Below are 17,921 nucleotides of genomic sequence, written 5' to 3'. Positions count from 1 at the left end.
CATATAAACACCAAAAGGACAGAGGGCTGGGACACAGGTGGATTCTTTAAACTGTCTTAGACACAAATGTTTTCTGTCCTTTTAAAACGTTGAGTTCTTTCCAGATAAAAATTCAAACCTCTTCTGGCATCTAATGCATAAAAGTGTTTCAGGATTTGGCAAGGGAAGGGAGATCATTAATTAAAAAAAAGAAAGATATCACTAAGTTCTCAGGGAAAACAATGCCTATGATACAAGAGAACGTAATTTATTGGTTCTCCTGGCAAAAATAAATGCTACTGTACCAAAGCAGCCATTTTCCCAGAACAGGACACAAGGACCTACAGTAGGACACCAAGATCCAGGTCTATAAGACAATTGTTGTTCCTACACTCGTCTATGGATGCGCAACCTGGAAGATCCTTTGCGTCAAGTGGCAAGATCACCGCACTAACGCCAGCATCCTCGCTGAAGCCAATGTCACCAGAATTGAAGCAATGATCCTCATGTACCAACTTTGCTGGGCTGGACATTGTGTGCGGATGCCACACTCTTGCCTCCCATAACAAGTCCTCTACTCTCAGTTCACTCATGGTCAGAGATCCTGTGATGGTTAGAGTAAATGCTACAATGACATGCTGAAAGCATATCTTAAGAAAACTGATGTGGACATCACAAGCTGGGAAGAGCAAGCCACAACCAACCCCAATGGCGCTATATCCTCCATCAGACAGTGGCCCGCTTCGAGAAGCGCCTTGCCCTCAAAGCTGAAAAGAGAGAGAGGAGGAAGGAAAAAGAAATAACTTTCTCCCAGCAAGCCGCTGGCCTGCCACAAAATGTCTGTACCTACTGTGTGTGAATTTGCAGTTCCAGGATCAGACTCCTGAGTCATCTCAGGATCCATATGTAAATCCGTGGTAGAGATCATCCTCGAAATCGAGGGATTGCCAATCAATCACTCTTGTTCAGTTGGCTAATATCCACAATGACCCTCAAGTCTTTTTCAGTCAGTGCTTTCCATAATACAGTGCCCCTTTCCTTAAAATGCATGTTTAAAAGAGCCCATCTTACCAGATTACTATGTAGAACAGGCTTGTTTACCATTCAACCTATGTTTGGCATCATCTGCAATGAACTGATATTTTCTTCCAGCTCATAGATAAAAATGTTTACTAGAGTTGGGCTGGGAAGAGCTCCATGCAGGACACTGCAAAAACATCCCCACTGGCCCATTTCAAGGCCCTTCCCGTCACATAGTGTTTATCTATGCTTCGACATGCTCCACTCTGCCAACAACCATCTCCATACTCAGTCTCCACCCTTCACAGGCACGTTCATGCTTTATCTCAGGCTGCTGCTTACACTTGGAATGACCTCCCTGAACTTGTTCATAACAGCCCACTTCCCTCACCAAATTCAAATTTCTCTTAAAATTCTCTCTCTCTCTCTCTCACACACACACACGCTTCAGGGATTAACCATATTACTTATTCTGATCATACACCAAGTATTATTGTCACTTTTGTCTTTCCTCACCCCTTCCTCTCTCTCCTCCTATTGATAAATACTTGTTTCATATCATGTTAAATTTAGACTGTAATCTCTTCTGGGTAGCAACGGTGTCTTTGTTTTGCAAGGTGCCTTGTACATTTTGGGGAACTTTAAAAAACTGTTCTAAGCTATATCAGACCCTTGCAAGGTTTCCAGAAGTGGCCTCCTTCAACTCTTCAACACTTATTAAGGTGAAGACTATGCACAAACAAGTAATGGCACAGTCTTTTCCAAGCTCCGGTAGAAATAAAGGGAAAAAAAGTAATAGCTGGACACCTTTCATTGTTCTGTCAAATGGCAGGGGTCTTTTTAGATAAATGTGTCCATACACAGAACACTTATTTTGAGCACACACTTGCGTTGCAACAAACCTAAGTTAACTGGATTTCAGTAAAAACTACATATAATAGTATTTTAAATACTATACCTTATAAGTTCAATATTGTCTTTCCATCACAATTAATTTTTTACAGTGAAGGATATCAAAATCTACATAAACATGTTTAGCTACTAAATAATAACTTTCTTTTAAAAGAAAATGTATGCGAAAAACATCATATATACAAGTTTTAAAAATTAACTTTTTTAAATGGCAGATTCCACATCTGCAAAACAGATTTGTTACGTTTTTATAACTGCCAAAAGTGATTCAAAACAATTTGAGAAGGATAGGAATGTTCTTTTGGAAAAGTAATGAGGATATTTTCATGATCAAGAAGTTGAACTAAACAGCTTATTTAATTATCAAGCTCAATGTTAAGTTTCCTGAACGTTTTTTTCCCCACTCTCTTTCGTTTGTGTTTTAATACTCCCTCTATATTGTGACTTCCAGGTGAGAGAGATAATAAAATGAACTGTTCAGAATAACATTGTAGTACACAAATTATGACCTATTAAAGAGATTTAAATGGATGCAGATCCTGCTCTCTAAACACAGAATATTTATCCCAATTCTGATTCACTAAGCCACAGCCCCTTCCAAGCCTATGTTCTTCTACAAACCCAAGTACTGAACTGTCACAAGGCAGACAGCCCTTGTAAATGAAGCAGATCCAGCCTCCCTGTGCCAGAACAGGCACTCCCAGGGAGAATCTGAGAGGGAGGAGACCCAGTGAGAGAGCAGTCAGAGAGTCAGTGAGAAAAGGGCAGGTGAGATCGGTCTCAGAGCCAGGAGAAAGTCTCTTGGGAAAGCTGAAGAGAGCAGAAAGCTCTCTGTAGGCCCTATGACAGGGGTCCCAGGGAGCCACACTGAGGTTACTCAATTAGGGTGAACTGCAAAGAATGGAGTAGACAATACCCAAAGCTGGTGGATATTCCAATATTTACTGTGACCGGAATCCCAGGGGAGCCAGCTGAGGTCACTTAATAAGGGTGAACTGCAAAGAATGGGGCAGACAATCATCAAAGCCGGTGGATATTCCAATTCTTAGATTTACCATGCCAGCACAAACCAGCTTCTATTATACCTCACTGGTTACTCAGAAGTCAACAACTTCTGGATCTGGGAGGGAGTTTGGGTGCAGGAGGGGACTTGGGCAGGTGGTTGGGGTACGGGAAGAGGTTCAGGGTGCAGGCTCCAGTTTGCAAATTAATTCCAGTTTTGCAGTTTCTTGTTGGAGTCTGTTTTTTTTTTTAAGTTTTTTTTTTTTTTTTTTTTTTTTTTTAAGAATTGCCACTTTTAAGTCTGTTATTGAGTGTCCAGGGAGATTGAAGTGTTCTCCTACTGGTTTTTGAATGTTGTAATTCTTGAGGTCAGATTTCTGTCCATTTATTCTTTGTGTAGAGACTGTCCAGTTTAGCCAATGTACATGGCAGATGGGTATTGGTGGCACATATCACATTGATAGACAACAAACTGGACACCATCAAATTAGGCCTGAATAAAGACTGGGAGTGGATGGGTCAGTATAAAAACTAATTTCTCCCTGCTGACACTCACACCTTCTTTCAGAGTAACAGCCGTGTTAGTCTGTATTCGCAAAAAGAAAAGGAGTACTTGTGGCACCTTAGAGACTAACCAATTTATTTGAGCATAAGCTTTCGTGAGCTACAGCTCACTTCATCGGATGCATACCGTGGAAACTGCAGCAGACTTTATATATACACAGAGAATATGAAACAATACCTCCTCCCACCCCACTGTCCTGCTGGTAATAGCTTATCTAAAGTGATCATCAGGTGGGCCATTTCCAGCACAAATCCAGGTTTACTCACCCTCCACCCCCCACACACAAATTCACTCTCCTGCTGGTGATAGCCCATCCAAAGTGACAACTCTTTACACAATGTGCATGACAATCAAGTAGTGCTACTACTTAGTTAGTGCTTACTTAGTGCTACTTGATTGTCATGCACATTGTGTAAAGAGTTGTCACTTTGGATGGGCTATCACCAGCAAGAGAGTGAATTTGTGTGGGAGGGTGGAGGGTGAGAAAACCTGGATTTGTGCTGGAAATGGCCCACCTGATGATCACTTTAGATAAGCTATTACCAGCAGGACAGTGGGGTGGGAGGAGGTATTGTTTCATATTCTCTGTGTATATATAAAGTCTGCTGCAGTTTCCACGGTATGCATCCGATGAAGTGAGCTGTAGCTCACGAAAGCTTATGCTCAAATAAATTGGTTAGTCTCTAAGGTGCCACAAGTACTCCTTTTCTTTTCACACCTTCTTGTTAACTGTTTGAAATGGGCCACCTTGATTAAATTGACCTCATTAGCACTACAAAAGTGATTTCACCCCTTCTTGTCAACTGTTGAGAATATCTTACCAAGTGGGGGGTCAGTGCTAACGAGCCAAACTCCCATCTTTTCATATGCTGTGTATTTATACCTCTCTACTGTATTTTCCACTCCATGCATCTGATGAAGTGGGTTTTAGCCCACAAAAGCTTATGCCCAAATAAATTTGTTAGTCTCTAAGGTGCCACAACAACTCCTCGTTGTTTTTACAGGAAGAAGTACTTTTTCATAACTATTTTAAGCATTACAGACTGTAAAATAAGCACAAAGTGCAAAAAAGCTCACAGAGAAATACAGCAAATATAACAATGGATGAGAAACATACTACAGAAAAAAATAAGTGAGTTGTAGATGTGTAATAACATCACTAAAAGTTCATAATCAGAACTTCATAGCCTTTCTGACATCCCCAATTACGAATGAGGGAAGGCAGAGAATTTAATAATCCCGTCCTCACACTTAATCTGAGCTAAACAGAACACAACAGACCCTCCTAATTACTTAATAAAAGGACCTTATTTATACAAAGCACACAGGCTTTACGGACTGAGAACCATTCACATGTTTTCCTTGAACAAATCTAATTAGCCTAACAATCCCAAAGGGAGTCAAACTTCAGTGGGATTGTGAAAAATAGAGTGCAATAGTCAATATGACATCAAGAGACTGCCTAGAAATAAACTACTAATTAACAAAATACAAATCTCACTGGAGCTGTAGAGACACAAGTCTAATGTTCCACAGAACTCAGAGATAGAAGTGACCTACTAGGGTCATTCAATCCATCCCCTTTCCAATGCAGAACTGTTACTAGGTGGAAAGGACATATTTGATCCACATACAGAATTAGACTCCAGATATTGCAATGCACTGGAGACAGAAAGACTCCGGAGCTTGTGTGGAGCCTGTGTGGAGACCTGTTGACTTCAAAAGGCTCTGCATGCGTACAGGGATCCACCTGTGTATAACACATGGTAGACTGCTGCCACAGATCAAAAATGCTTATATATGGGTGAGGTGAGAACTAACATGAAAAGATGCTACTTTCACATGAGCTCATAAGTGTTCATATATTCCCTAACTGCTTCATTATTGATATTGTATTTCCATATGGGTCACATACATTTTTGTTCCATATATGCCCCTCTACAAGGGCTTATCCAAACTTGCCGAAACTTATCCTATGGAATTTTGCACAAATAATGTTAAGCACAGTTATTTTATATGGGTTTAAAATCCTCAAAAAATCACTTTCCATAAAATTCCCTCAATTTTTTGCAGATAACTCACCCAAATAGCTCAAAAATTCATCGTTTCCCCTATTCAAAGTTCCACATGAAAGTACCATGGCAGCCACTTTTGGCAATTCTGACTTATAGAGAAGAGAAAGAAAAACAGAATATCATACAGAAAACCCATATACTTAAAAAAGTGACCAGAACGCACACACTTTATCATCACCTCCACAAGTGGCACAAACATCTGTGCCTGGCCCTGCAAATGCTAAGTAAGAGATGTGTGAATAGAAATAGAATTCAGGGAAATTGAAGTAAGGAAAGTTTGAGGTTCAGAACACAATGCTGGGCATTATGTTGTGGCAGCAAACATGCCAGCCTCTTTCTCAGAAAGATCTAATTTTTTCACAGAACATTATTATTTCTTCTGACTTTTACATGCTGAGCCTGCTATGGTCCTCCTAGGGTGGGAAAACAGAGATGCAAGCTACCTGCAATGCCATGGGCTCTGCCAGGAGACCTGATATGGTCAGGAAGGTTAGGTTTGGGTGCCTTCTCTCTGTAATTTTGGGTACGTCTACGCTTAAAACACTGTGATTAAAAATCTACATCTGGTCAATGCCAGTGACTCAGGCTTGTGGGGCTTGGGGTAAGGGGCCATTTAATTGTGGTGTAGACCCTCCCACCTCACAGGGTCCTACAGTCCGGGCCCAAATGTCTACACTGCAGTTAAACAGCCCCTTTGCCTGAGCCCTGGAAGCCCGAGTCAGCTTGCACAGGCCTCTTGCAGGTGTCTAACTGCAGCGTAGATTTACCTTTAGTAACATTTGAGTAGTTCTTGCTCCTTGTGTTTACATATAGACCCTCTGACATACTAAATTATCTTACTCCATTTAATGACGACTCCATCTTCTTATTGTCTATTTTGAAAGCACATGCCAAAATGGAGTTAGGAGAAATCATGTCAGAATCTCCATTAGAATCTGATCACACTGTTCTTTTTCTTTACCTATATATTAGAAAGCCTTATGCATATTTTACATCTCAAACAGGTATGATTTTTGGTCACTCTTTATATTAAGAATTCATTTATAAATAACTTAGAGAGTTAATAAAAGGATAGTGGTTATAAGCATGTTAAAGACAAGATCAGTATACATGATTATAAACTCATCATTACAATGTATTGTACGTGGTTATAAACCATGGTTATAAGCAATGTATTCATCCGTTGTACTCTAATCAGCTATTAAAACATTAACCATTTATAAATTTAAATAATTTTGACCCTTACAAAAGTAAGGAAAAATCCACTACACAACGTTTTTGGGGGTGGGGGAAGCCAGAACAAAGACCAGGTTCTGGATTATTATTTAAGAAACAGGCTTTAGAGAGAACATTGGACCCCCCTTTTGAGCCAGTTACTATAGATAGGCAGACTTCAGAGTGGGTGGGTGGAAAAAAATCCCAAGATTTTGCAAAGAGCGCCTGTTTGTTATGAGCTTCCCCTGAACTCTGTGTATTTCAAAATCATACAAAATATTTTGCCATTTCCAGTTTCTACTCATTTGCCTTTAAAAGACCCTGAACACGGTCTTCCAAACAGATTATCATCTTTAGGCATCTACAAGATTTTAGCAATCCATTTCTAACTTTCCAGAAAAATCTTTATCCATACCTCCTCCTTACCCTCAGAAAAGCCCCCAAAACACAAACTGTGCTTCCTTTGCATCTTAAGAAAATTACATTTTTCTCATTATTTAAGATAATTTATTTATCCCAATAAAAAGACAAACTTCAAAATAGTTATTCATAGTGTAGGTGTTCTTATGTAATGAAGACACACTATATATATTCTACAAAACACATAATACAAAATGGGCTGCCCATACCGAAACATATAAAAAATAACAATTTACCCTCAACATAACCTCCACGCCAGGGTTAGTTAGCATAATATACAAGTATTCAAATCACAAAAAGAAAGGTACAAAGAAGAAAGGAGTTTGAAAGCACTAAATCAGACTGAAATGACTGATGAAAAGCATGATTACGCGTCTTTTCCATTAACAGTTATTGGCAAGACAAGCTAGTTCCAAAGCTGTTACTTAATGCCCAATAGAAGTTTGCCACATCTCAAAACAAATAAAAACAACAGTATAAGAAAGGGCTTTGTTGGCCAATTTAAATACAAAAAAAAAAGAAATGAAGAGAACACAGAGAGAGAGAGAGGATATAATAAAACTAGGATACCCACAGTCAGGTTATAAGGAAAAGATTTAAAGTAAAAAATTAACTGACAGAAAGAAAGAAGAGACTGGCACCCAAAATTAAATGTTATGTGTATAAAGAAAGGGAATAAAAATTTGAAGTATATGGTAAATTGAATGATATGATACACTATGGGCAGATGGAAAGAGACTTCCAGGTAGCAATGACTGATGAGAGGGTCAATGTCTGTCAAAAGTTTAAAAAAAAAAAAAAAAAGAGGCAAGCCAACAAGTTCCTAGGATGCATGAGAAGGAGAATAAATTACAAGACAGGAAGGCTATGGGTTTTTGTACGTCTATGTTAATAGCTGAATATGCAGTATTAAGCACAAATTCTTAAAGACATTCAAAATCTGAAGGTGAACTGGAAGGTAAGGCAACTGAACCAAACCAACTAGGAAAGACTCCATGGATTGGTCTAGGACAAAAAGGCCACTGAAATGAGTGAAGTGCAGTGTTTTACATTCCTTAGAAGGATCATAATGGGGATCTAAGGAGAGACCTTTTTTCAGACTTAAGGAAAATGATCAAAGCTTGAAATCAAGAAAATGCTCTAATACCAGAAGGTATTTTTTTGTAACTCCCTTGAGAACCCCTAGTGATTATTTTAGGTGTTCCAATCTGACTGGCACGTGACTGTTTCCTTTAGTACAACTGAGGTCAGGATATCTCCCGCAGGACACAGTTTTAAAGGAATGAGAGAGCTTCCATCCAGAACCTGAGATATTTCATCCACTTCTTGAATATCTTGAGATCCAGTACTGTTCATGGATTGCCCAACTTATTCGGAACCATGAAAAAGATGGAATAAAAGCCAAATAAATGCTTGAATGAGGGCACAGGCAAAAGGGTTCTTTCCTCCTGAAGAAGTTGCATAACAGAGTATTGTCTTCATATTGGGAGGCAGTATAATCTAGTGCAGGGGTCTCAAACACGCGGTTATTTTCTGCGGCCTGCCAGCTCCCCGCGGCACCTCTGCCCCCCCCAGCATTTACCTACAGTGGCTCTGGCCTAGCGTGCACCGGGGGCAAGGCAGGCAGGCAGGGAGTCTGTCCTGCCCCCGGTGCGCACCAGGCTGGAATCACCCCCCGAACCCTTCCTGCAGCCGAACTCCCTGCTGCACCCCACACCCCTCCTGCACCCCGACCCCCTGCCCTAAGCCCCCTGCTGCACCCCTCCTGCACCCCAACCACCTGCCCTGAGCCGCCTGCTGCACCTGGCACCCTGACCCCCTGCCCTGAGCCCCCGACGCACCCCGCACCTCTCCTGCACCCCAACCCCCTGCTGCACCCTGCACCCCTCCTGCACCCCCTGGGGGTACGGAGGGGGCAGAGTTGGGGTGAGGATTTCAGGGAAGGGGTGGAGTGGGGGCAGGGCCGGGGCAGCGGTGGGGGGGGGCGCTCAGTGGTGCAGCCCTTGGGTCAATGTACTAGTCCTCATGTGGCCCTCATGGGCATTTGAGTTTGAGACCCCTGATCCAGTGGATAGGGCATTGGACTGGACCCAGAAAACTGTGTGCTATTCCCAACTTCGCCATTGGTTTCCTGGTTGACCTCAAACAAGTCATTTTAAGGTCTCTGTGCCTCAGTTTCCCCATCTGTAAAATGGGTTAATAATAATTTCCACCTTCGTAAAGTTCTTTGAAATCTACTGATGAAAAGCACTACATGGGCCTGACTGAAAACCCATTGAAGTCTATGTAACCAGAATCCCATTGACTTTAATAGGCTTTCAATCAGGCCCTAAAAAAGCCAAGCATGATAAATATATTTCTGTGATCTCTTGGTCCTGGGGCTTAAAGGAACCATCTTGGAGGATTTGAGATGAACTTCAGCACATTTCCCGAGCAGGCTATTTCAAGTACCCATTTGTTCATCATAAGTGATTCCAGTGCTTCTGGAACAGCAAGACCTTGTAGCTGATTAGCTTGGTAAGTCCAGAACATAGGATGTTCCAGTCATTTGTGGTGCTCTAAAACGGAAAGTGATTGTGGTGCTTAAATTCTTGCTTAACCTTTCCACCTCTATCTTTGTCCTAGTACTTTCCTAAAACGACACTGATCAGTATTTTCCTGTAGCAATGTTAGTATCTTTGGGTAACTAAACTTCTGTGAGGAATGAAAAGAACACTTGTCATTCCTTTCCAGCTGGCATCAAATGGTAACTTGTTTTGCTTCTTGTTAACGAAGTCTTCATTCAAGTTTGGCTGAAGAAAGGAGCTGTTTTTCTTGGGTGTCAGCCATCCAGGCTTACAGCCATGAATGCCTGCATTTCAAAATATCACTTGATACTGAACTAGGTATGTACCTGAACAAATTTACATGAGTGTCTTTCATGAAAGAGGTTACTAAAGATAACTTAATCTGAAGGGATTTTGTTTGTTTGCCTTTCAGAGAGCAATCTTCCTAAACTCCTTGATCCAGGCAATAGCAACTAATTCTGGTGAATCATACTGAGGGTGAAGAAACCTGGAAGGGGAACACTACTGACACTTCTGCGATTCCAGCTCAAGGCCAGTTCTCTCTGCCTGTGTGAGAGAGAACCCCCCCACACAAATTCACTCTTGATTGTCATGCACATTGTGTAAAGAGTTGTCACTTTGGATGGGCTATCACCAGCAGGAGAGTGAATTTGTGTGGGGGGGTGGAGGTGAGAAAACCTGGATTTGTGCTGGAAATGACCCACCCGATGATCACTTTAGATAAGCTATTACCAGCAGGACAGTGGGGTGGGAGGAGGTATTGTTTCATATTCTCTGTGTATATATAAAGCCTGCTGCAGTTTCCACGATATGCATCTGAGGAAGTGAGCTGTAGCTCACGAAAGCTTATGCTCTAATAAATTGGTTAGTCTCTAAGGTGCCACAAGTACTCCTTTTCTTTTTGCGAATACAGACTAACACGGCTGTTACTCTGAAACCTGTCATTATGCAAGGCACTGCATTTAGCCGTATGGAGTGGAAATCTATCAACTGCATGAAAAAACTTGTACAGATACAGACAGACATCATCTTCCTTTCCAAATGCAAACAGATGGACATCGTACCAAAAGGACTGAAGGTAAAAACTCCATTACAATCTACATACCACACAGACTATGCTGACAGCTTGTGCCACACACTCTCAAAGAAACTGCGGAATCACCTGATCAACATCCTCTACAGCAAACAGGGAAAGATTAAGAATGAGCTCTCAAAAATGGATACTCTCATAAAAAACCAACCTTCTACACAAGCTTCCTCGTGGCTGGATTTTATTAAAACTAGACAAGCCATTTACAATGCACACTTTGTTTCTCTACAAAAGAAAAAGGACACTAAACTTTCTAAACTACTACATGCTACAAGGGGCCACAGCAATGGTTCCCTCAACCCACCTAGCAATATTGTTAACCTATCCAACTATACTCTCAGCCCAGCAGAAGCAGCTGTTCTATCTCAGGGCCTCTCCTTCTGCCCCTCCACCCCCACGAACATGATACAGTTCTGTGGTGACCTAGAATCCTATTTTCGACGTCTCCGACTCAAGGAATATTTCCAAAATACCTCTGAACAGCATACTAATCCACAGAGTTCTCCCTACCAACACTACAGAAAGAGGGATTCTAGGTGGACTCCTCCTGAAGGTCGAAACAGCAGACTGGACTTCTACATAGAGTGCTTCCGCCGACGTGCACTGGCTGAAATTATGGAAAAGCAGCATCACTTGCCCCATAACCTCAGCCATGCGGAACGCAATGCCATCCACAGCCTCAGAAACAACTCTGACATCATAATCAAAAAGGCTGATAAAGGAGGTGCTGTTGTCATCATGAATAGGTCGGAATATGAACAAGAGGCTGCTCGGCAGCTCTCCAACACGAGTTTCTACAAGCCATTACCCTCTGATCCCACTGAGAGTTACCAAAAGCAACTGCAGCATTTGCTCAAGAAACTTCCTGAAAAAGCACAAGATCAAATCCGCACAGACACACCCCTGGAACCCCGACCTGGGATATTCTATCTACTACCCAAGATCCATAAACCTGGAAATCCTGGGCGCCCCATCATCTCAGGCATTGGCACCCTGACAGCAGGATTGTCTGGCTATGTAGACTCCCTCCTCAGGCCCTATGCTACCAGCACTCCCAGCTACCTTCGAGACACCACTGACTTCCTGAGGAAACTACAATCCATCGGTGATCTTCCTGATAACACCATCCTGGCCACTATGGATGTAGAAGCCCTCTACACCAACATTCCACACAAAGATGGACTACAAGCCGTCAAGAACACTATCCCCGATAATGTCACAGCTAACCTGGTAGCTGAACTTTGTGACTTTGTCCTTACCCATAACTACTTCACATTTGGGGACAATGTATACCTTCAGATCAGCGGCACTGCTATGGGTACCCGCATGGCCCCACAGTATGCCAACATTTTTATGGCTGATTTAGAACAACGCTTCCTCAGCTCTCGTCCCCTAAAGCCCCTACTCTACTTGCGCTATATTGATGACATCTTCATCATCTGGACCCATGGAAAAGAAGCCCTTGAGGAATTCCACCATGATTTCAACAATTTCCATCCCACCACCAACCTCAGCCTGGTCCAGTCCACACAAGAGATCCACTTCCTGGACACTACAGTGCTAATAAACAATGGTCACATAAACACCACCCTATACCGGAAACCTACTGACCGCTATTCCTACCTGCATGCCTCCAGCTTTCACCCTGACCACACCACACGATCCATCGTCTACAGCCAAGCTCTGCGATACAACCGCATTTGCTCCAACCCCTCAGACAGAGACAAACACCTACAAGATCTCTGTCAAGCTTTCTTACAACTACAATACCCACCTGCAGAAGTAAAGAAACAGATTGATAGAGCCAGAAGAGTTCCCAGAAGTTACCTACTACAGGACAGGCCTAACAAAGAAAATAACAGAACGCCACTAGCCGTCACCTTCAGCCCCCAACTAAAACCCCTCCAACGCATTATTAAGGATCTACAACCTATCCTAAAGGATGACCCAACACTCTCACAAATCTTGGGAGACAGGCCAGTCCTTGCCTACAGACAGCCCCGCAACCTGAAGCAAATACTCACCAACAACTACATACCACACAACAGAACCACTAACCCAGGAACTTATCCTTGCAACAAAGCCCGTTGCCAATTGTGCCCACATATCTATTCAGGGGACACCATCACAGGGCCTAATAACATCAGCCACACTATCAGAGGCTCGTTCACCTGCACATCCACCAATGTGATATATGCCATCATGTGCCAGCAATGCCCCTCTGCCATATACATTGGTCAAACTGGACAGTCTCTACGTAAAAGAATAAATGGACACAAATCAGATGTCAAGAATTATAACATTCATAAACCAGTCGGAGAACACTTCAATCTCTCTGGTCACGCAATCACAGACATGAAGGTCGCTATCTTAAAACAAAAAAACTTCAAATCCAGACTCCAGTGAGAAACTGCTGAATTGGAATTCATTTGCAAATTGGATACTATTAATTTAGGCTTAAATAGAGACTGGGAGTGGCTAAGTCATTATGCAAGGTAGCCTGTTTCCTCTTGTTTTTTCCTACTCCCTCCCCCAGATGTTCTGGTTTAACTTGGATTTAAACTTGAAGAATGGTCAGTTTGGATGAGCTATTACCAGCAGGAGAGTGAGTTTGTGTGTGTATGGGGGTGGGGGGGATGTGAGAAAACCTGGATTTGTGCAGGAAATAGCCCAACTTGATTGTCATGCACATTGTGTAAAGAGTTGTCACTTTGGATGGGCTATCACCAGCAGGAGAGTGAATTTGTGTGGGGGGGTGGAGGGTGAGAAAACCTGGATTTGTGCTGGAAACGGCCCACCTGATGATCACTTTAGATAAGCTATTACCAGCAGGACAGTGGGGTGGGAGGAGGTATTGTTTCATATTCTCTGTGTATATATAAAGCCTGCTGCAGTTTCCACGATATGCATCTGAGGAAGTGAGCTGTAGCTCACGAAAGCTTATGCTCTAATAAATTGGTTAGTCTCTAAGGTGCCACAAGTACTCCTTTTCTTTCTGCCTGTGTGTGTTATTCTTAGAGAAGAAATCTAAGGTGTCTTCTGAATAGCCTCCTGCCATCTTTATAAGTGGAAAACAGGTCTAATGCACACAAAATTCAGAATAATTATATTGAAACAGTGGATTTATACTAGTTAAAAACAGCATATATGAGAAGAGAATCAGACCATTGTGCCTCAGTTTGCTTCAAGCTGTATCAGTAGCATTATCCTTCCCTCTCTCTTTTAAAATAAAAATACTGTGTGTTTTTTTTCTATACATCACTGGACTATCCCTCTTCCTTATATTTATCCACGTTCTTTGGTGAAATATCCTGAGAAAAAAGATGAACAGAGTCAGTGTCAGTTGATCTATGACATTCTTTTAGCCCAACTGGAATTTTATTCTAAAAATTAGATAAAAAACATTAAAATCATCAAAAGCAAAACTTTCATTTATATTTTAGAAGACAGCATGAGTGCTGATAGGCAGTCTGGTGGACATTTTTTTTTCATCTTGGTTTATTATTTTAATTCAAATCTTTGCCGATTTCCAGTACAATATTATATATAGCAATGTGATAAAAGATTAATAAAATTATTCTTTAAAATAATGGCACAAGTTCCTTCAGTGGTTCCAAATTGCTTTTTATTTTTTTCAAAATAAAATTCTCTGTCCCAGAATCATTTATAACAATTTTAATTACCATTGTCTATTTCAGCTACTATTCTCTTCCCAAAATGATAAATTCTTGCATGTTACATAATCAGACTTCAGCTTTTAACGGAGCATTAGAACCGGGAACAAAGCATTCTTAGGCAGGGACACACGACAATAGAATCAGTTTCCCAATGAGATAAGACTAACCAGACAATTTTCAGAAAATACTACAGGACTGAAGCCAATTTACCAAAGCCTTTTATATTTCAGAAGACAAGGGACAACTAATATGGGAAGGGTATGAAAACCAAAAACACCAGGAAACCACACACCCCTACAACCTGTGAGAACAGATCAACGTAAGCTTATATGAAAACTACTCTGGTCTTTGTGTACTGTAATTACTAGTTCAGTGCATAAATATTACAGTAATGGACACTATAGAAAACTCTAAGACACACATGCTAATATTTACTCTGATTTTGCATTTCCAAATATCAAACTTGCAGTGCAGATGAAGGGGCCTCTCACAATCCTATTCACCTGAGGAACTCCAGCCCCTGGCCTCATCTCACTCTTTCACCATTATGATCATTGTTCAGGGATTGAGAAGGAAGTAAGGAGGATGGACAAAACTATCTTTGGCTCAACAGGTCTATGTTGTCCCTGACTGATCCATTACAGATCTTTGAGTCAGGGAGACAGGCGTTGGATTACACAGCCTTTTAAGAACACTCCACCCCAGTTAACAGCTGTCTCTCTGCCAAGGAAGAAACTGCACCCCACCTCTTTCCCCTACCTCAAAGTTGGGGGTGCATCATTCAGTGCTGTCACCATTCCCAAGAGACCAATTACCATGCAACTGGAACAGCTGGCAGGAACAAATCACACACTTAAGAAAGGAGCATAACCAGGTATATGTAAAGTAGCATAACCAGGCTACATAAAAGCAAAACTGGCATTAGGCAGCTGCATGTACAGAGAGAAAGAATCCCTTAAAATAGGGAGCAGCTTGTATAATTGCAGAATTACCTTTACACTGGATAGAGCCCAATAATAAAAAAATACAAAATCTATGTTGTGTAATGCTATGTCAGAAGCCAAACATATACACTTTACAGGGACTCCCAAACATATCTGAAAATCTCAACCCATACTTGTGTGAAAAGTAAACCCTCTATTTTATTTACCATTTCAGCAACATCTAACGACTGCAAGTGTATCGATTTTTATTATCGAGAAATTTTAGATCAGTTACAGACAATCAGTGAATGGCTTATACAAAAACTAAGAGTAAACGGACATTTTATGCCATCTTCCACATTAGGCAAATGGGCTATATGTTTAGATTTAATCTAACCCTCATCCTTGATAAAGATAAGAGTGGAATATAATCAATCTCTGTATAGGGATCAAAGAAAAGATTACTGGGAAAGAACATCTCCGCAGTTCAAGTTAGTGTCATCAATACGAACTGAAATGACTCAAAAGCAGTCTTGCATGATGTAGCAAAAGCAGGAAGACTGAATCTGGGAAAACAGGATGGTTCTTAAAGATTCTGATTAGTCAAGGCTGTAAATAGTTGTGGCTCATTTGGTTTTAGAGTTATCTCCACCCAGATAAATAACTGTGATTGGAACCAGCTTTAAACAGCTCCCTCCATTAAAACTTCTGCAATAATTGAAAGCTCTCTAGAGGAACTTTCTCAGCTGACACTATAGGCATCTCATTAATTTGTCTTCTCAGCCTCATTTGCTATCATCTCAGATCTCACCATAATAGCCAATTTTCTGCAACTATGTTAACAATGAACAGAGTGACCAACCAAACTAAGAAAACAGAAGCAAAAATGTATATTATTGTGATTTTAAAACTAGACAATCCATCTTACTGTGTACAAGACACAAAGTTTTTGGCTTAAGTATAAAGAGTGCTCCTCCCTGGAATTGTATTAATACAGTTAGAAAAAAACAGTTTTACTTTATAATTATAGTCTTCTTGTAGCACTTGTTTCTCCCACCATTTATGTAAAAGATTCCCAGAGACCAGGCCAACTGGGTTACCCAGAGTATAAATAAGTAAAGAATATTCAGATTCTTTATTTTAACAAATACATGAAAACACTGATTATTTAATGGTGAATGGAAAAAGAATTATTTTAAATGCCCTATGTGGATTTGAAAAAGGTACAGTACAAAGATTATTTTCTGTTTTTATGTAACTATAGCAATATATCTTAACAGGACTTGAAACAATTTACAATCTCCTTAAAATGTATCTCCTGAAAATGCATTTCCTGACGGTGAAAGTGTTGTTATGGGACTCCATGTTGAGTCTATATTTGGTTTATCCAGTTTACAAATAAAAGGATGGGTTTCCTAACTGCCTTCCCTAACTCAGCCTGGGATCTGAAAGTCAAGTTACATTTTCTGGTTCTCACCTCAACTGTAACAGTCATCAAATGCAACACAGTTAACAATTCTGATTTCATCCCAGAAAAGAATCCAGCTCCCTTGTCCCATAGCTGCATTGAATCTGCATAGCTATCAGAAATACAAAGCAGTAAAAAATTATTTTTGTCACTAAAAGTCAACAGATAACTCTGAATACATTCCACAGGTAGCAGACATATCAAATAATTTCCTTTTCTGGGCCACAGCCCCACTTTGATGTTCCTAAGAAATATGAACAGTGGACTGACCAAGGGTTTGTAATATTGCTGTCTCTGTAACAATTTGGAAAAGGCACTCAAGATCTAGTCTTATTTCAGTCCATCACTACCACAAACTTTGTTTTTGGGTAAAAACATATATATACACAAGTTTCATAGGTGATTTTTTTCCCCTAAAGGTCAAGCAGACTTTAAAACATTTGGGCAAAGAAGTTGTGGCTGAAAATGAAATGTGCTGCATAGCCAGTACGTTTTTTCATAAAAGTTTCAGACTACCTCTTGAAAAGTTAAATCACCATGAAGATACAATGATTTCACATTCAACAAAACCAAAAAATATGATTTAAGGTACTGTTTTGTAATTTGCGAATTTTAATAAAGCCAAGCCCTTACATTCAGTCCCGAAGAGATTAATGTACGAAAGAAATTCTAAATTCCTATCTAGATTGCTTAGGACCAGTTTCTGTTACTATGGTAATATCATCATCACTAGCCAAGAATTGTTATTGTTAGGAAAAGATATTTTTGGCATAACAACAACTGAAATGAAAGCAAAAGGAACTGAGAGATAAAGTGCAGTAGTAGACTTTAAAAATAAAATGCCTGTTTCAGATGTTAAACTATTTGCTTCACACAGGCAATATGCTGCATGTTTTATAACACAAAAAATTAAAACAGTCCATGCCCCAAAGAACATACAATCTATTCTAAAGGACAGATATAAATATGACAAACTACCCTGGGAAATTCAGAAGTAGAAATCCGAGT

At 40.6% G+C, this 17,921-nt stretch overlaps 1 protein-coding gene across 3 annotated transcripts in view; it reads right to left on the bottom strand.

The window, feature by feature from the left end:
* Positions 1-17,921, bottom strand: part of WDR70 (WD repeat domain 70) — a 271,059-nt gene that overhangs the window by 106,022 nt on the left and 147,116 nt on the right. The window lies entirely within an intron of this gene.

This window comes from Lepidochelys kempii, chromosome 5 (genome assembly GCF_965140285.1).
Source record: "Lepidochelys kempii isolate rLepKem1 chromosome 5, rLepKem1.hap1, whole genome shotgun sequence".
NCBI lineage: Eukaryota > Metazoa > Chordata > Testudines > Cheloniidae > Lepidochelys > Lepidochelys kempii.
The sequence above is the reverse complement of the archived record's forward strand: the minus strand, read 5'-3'. Positions and strand labels throughout refer to the sequence as shown.